The sequence below is a fragment of the Apium graveolens genome, chromosome 3 (genome assembly GCF_009905375.1).
Source record: "Apium graveolens cultivar Ventura chromosome 3, ASM990537v1, whole genome shotgun sequence".
In the NCBI taxonomy this organism is placed as follows: Eukaryota; Viridiplantae; Streptophyta; class Magnoliopsida; order Apiales; family Apiaceae; genus Apium; species Apium graveolens.
In genome coordinates, this window is record NC_133649.1 from 237,978,779 (window position 1) to 237,982,698 (window position 3,920).

The 3,920-nt window shown below is 43.0% G+C and overlaps 1 non-coding gene across 1 annotated transcript; it reads right to left on the reverse strand.

The window, feature by feature from the left end:
* Nucleotides 1–478: 478 nt before the first annotated feature.
* Nucleotides 479–585, reverse strand: LOC141715520 (small nucleolar RNA R71). The gene has a single exon (XR_012572279.1). It is a non-coding gene; the product is annotated as a small nucleolar RNA R71 (small nucleolar RNA).
* Nucleotides 586–3,920: the final 3,335 nt, after the last annotated feature.

Here is a 3,920-nt window from a genome sequence, read left to right on the forward strand (position 1 = left end):
GGAGACAGACGAAGTTCTTGATATTCCGGAGAAGTTAGATTTTGAGGATTCTAATTCAGGAACTGAGCAGAAAGAACCAGTAAACATGGGAGATCGTATTGTTCAAGCTGATCCAGCTCTTATGGATTTTTCTCGGCCTAAAATTGATGACATTCAGTCAAGCATCCTTCATCCGGCTATTCAAGCTAACACCTTTGAAATCAAACCGGGCACTATTCAGATGGTGCAGAATTCTGTTTCTTTTGGAGGAGCGGCAACTGAAGACCCCAACATGCACATAAGGAATTTTGTCGAGATCTGCAGCACTTTTAAGTATAATGGCGTGACTGATGAGGCTATCAAGTTGAGGCTTTTCCCATTCTCACTGAGGGACAAGGCTAAAGACTGGTTACATTCTGAACCAGCTGGGTCCATCACTACGTGGCAAGATCTTATGTAAAAGTTTCTGGTGAAGTTTTATCCGATGGCAAAGACTGCTGCTATGAGGAGTGCTCTTACTCAGTTTGCGCAGCAACCTACTGAATCTATGTGCGAGGCTTGGGAACGCTACAAGGAAATGTTGAGAAAATGTCCACATCATGGAATGCCGGATTGGATGGTGATCACTGGTTTCTATAATGGTTTGGGGGCCCAATCTCGGCCCATGCTCGATGCAGCAGCTGGAGGCGCCTTATGGGCTAAAAGCTATACTGAGGCGTATAATCTTATAGAGACGATGGCTACAAATGAGCATCAAAACCCAACTCAGAGGATGATGTCAGGCAAGGTAGCAGGTATTCTGGAAGTTGATGCAGCCACCGCTATTGCAGCCCAGCTCCAAGCTCTATCAATGAAGGTTGATTCTTTGGCTACATATGGAGTTAATCAATTAGCTATGGTTTGTGAGCTTTGTGCAGGTTCTCATGCTACGGATCAGTGTTCTCTTGTCAATGAATCTGTTCAGTATGTGAATAATTATCAGCGACAATAGCAGCCTGTGCCAGCGACCTATCATCCTAACAACAGAAATCATCCAAATTTCAGCTGGGGGAATAATCAGAATGCTATTCAGGCACCATATCAGCAAGGAGTGAGTAAACAGTTTAACCCACCTGGATTCCAGCAACCACAGCAGTATGCTACAAGGCAATCATATCCTTAACAGGGAAGTACAGCTGCACCTACTAGTGCTGATTTTGAGGAACTTAAGCTGTTGTGCAAGAGTCAGGCGGTTTCTATCAAGACCTTGGAAAATCAAATCGGTCAATTAGCCAATGCAGTGCTCAATCGTCAACCTGGCACTCTTCCCAGTGACACGGAAGTACCAGGCAGGAAGGAAGCTAAAGAGCAAGTTAAGGCTATTACCTTAAGTTCTGGAAAAGTTGCTGATGCTGAAAAGGCAAAAGAAGGAGACGCTGAAATTAGAGATGAAGAATCTAAGCAAAAGGAGAAAGCAGCGGAACCAAGGAAGACTACTGTTGAACACACTCTGCCTGAGGCTAATATAGGAGAGAAACAGCTCTATCCTCCACCACCTTTTCCTAAAAGATTGCAGCAACAAAAATTGGATAGACAGTTCGGGAAGTTTCTGGAGGTGTTCAAGAAACTTCACATCAATATACCTTTCGCTGAGGCTCTGGAACAAATGCCTAGTTATGCGAAGTTTATAAAGACTATTCTTTCAAGGAAGGTGAAACTGGATGACCTTGAAACCGTTGCTCTCACGGAAGAATGCAGCGCTGTTCTACAGCAAAAGTTACCACCAAAACTGAAAGATCCAGGAAGCTTCACCAATCCTTGCACCATTGGCAATATGACTTTTGACAAGTGCCTTTGTAATTTGGGAGCAAGCATTAATCTGATGCCGTTGTCGATCTTTAAAAAGCTGGATCTGCCTGATCCAAAACCCACATACATGTCGCTACAATTGGCTGATCGTTCCATTACTTACCCAAGGGGCATAGTTGAGGATGTGCTTGTCAAGGTGGATAAGCTCTTCTTTCCTGCAGATTTTGTTATTCTGGATTTTGAGGAAGATAAGAAGATTCCCATAATCTTGGGAAGGCCTTTCTTGGCTACTGGCCGTACCTTGATAGATGTGCAAAAAGGTGAACTTACTATGCGGGTCCAAGATCAGGATGTGACCTTCAACGTATTCAAGGTAATGAAATTTCCTACAGAAGATGAGGAGTGCTTAAAAGTGGATGTGATTGATTCTGCGGTTACTTCGGAACTCGATCGCATGCTAATGTTGGAAAAGGCCTTAGTGGGGGATTTTGACAGCGATGATGAAGATGGCAATGAGCAATTATAATATCTGAACGCTTCTCCCTGGAAGCGAAAGTTGGACATGCCGTTTGAATCTCTTGGTACTTCTGACCTCAAGAATGCTGAAGGAAAACTCAAACCATCAATAGAGGAAGCACCTACCTTGGAGCTCAAGCCATTACCTGAACACTTGAGGTATGCTTTTTTAGGTGAATCATTTACGTTACCTGTTATTATTTCATCTGACCTTTCAGGTAGTGAGGAAGACAAGCTCTTAAGGATTTTGAGAGAATTCAAATCGGCTATAGGATGGACCATAGCAGATATCAAGGGGATAAGTCCTTCATATTGTATGCATAAAATTCTGCTAGAGGAAGGTAGTAAGCCAACTGTGGAACAGCAGTGAAGACTGAATCCCATCATGAAGGAGGTGGTGAAGAAAGAAATTCTGAAATGGCTGGATGCAGGCATCATTTATCCTATTTCTGACAGCTCGTGGGTGAGCCCCGTACAATATGTACCTAAGAAAGGAGGTATCACTGTGGTCGCAAATGAAAAGAATGAGCTCATCCCCACTCGAACAGTTACAGGATGGAGAGTATGCGTGGATTATAGAAAATTGAACAAAGCCACAAGGAAGGATCACTTCCCTCTTCCATTTATTGATCAGATGCTTGACAGATTGGCGGGTCATGAGTATTTTTGTCTTCTGGATGGTTATTCCGGGTATAATCAGATTTGTATTGCACCAGAGGATCAGGAAAAGACTACCTTCACTTGTCCATTTGGCACGTTTGCTTTTCGCAGAGTTTCGTTTGGGTTATGTGGCGCCCCGACCACTTTTCAGAGATGTATGATGGCTATATTCTCTGACATGATTGGAAATAACGTCGAAGTGTTCATGGACGACTTCTCCGTCTTTGGACATTCATATGATGAATGTTTGAATAATCTGCGCGCCGTACTCAAAAGATGCGTGGAAACTAATTTGGTGCTCAATTGGGAGAAATGTCATTTTATGGTGCGTGAAGGCATTATTCTTGGGCATAAGGTCTCTAACAAGGGTCTGGAGGTGGACAAGGCCAAGGTGGGAGTCATTGAAAATCTTCCCCTACCTAATTCTGTGAAAGGAATCCGTAGTTTTCTTGGTCATGCGGGTTTTTATCGGCGATTCATCAAGGACTTTTCAAAGATATCTAAGCCGTTGTGCAATTTGCTTGAGAAATATGTGCTTTTCAAATTTGATGATGAATGTTTGACAGCATTCGAGACTCTCAAGAAGAGTTTGATCACTGCACCAGTTATTACAGCACCAGATTGGACAGAACCATTTGAGATGATGTGTGATGCGAGTGATTATGCGGTAGGTGCAGTTCTGGGACAGCACAAGAAAAATCTCTTCCATGTGGTCTACTATGCGAGTAAGACTTTAAATGGGGCCCAATTGAACTACACCACTACTGAGAAGGAGCTTTTGGCTATAGTCTTTGGTTTTGAGAAATTTTTATCTTATCTACTTGGTACGAAAGTAACAGTATTCACTGATCATGCGGCTATTTGCTATCTGGTTTCCAAGAAGGATTCGAAGCCGAGACTCATTCATTGGGTGCTTTTACTTCAGGAATTTGAGTTAGAGATCAAGGATAGAAAAGGTACTGAGAATCAAGTAGCTG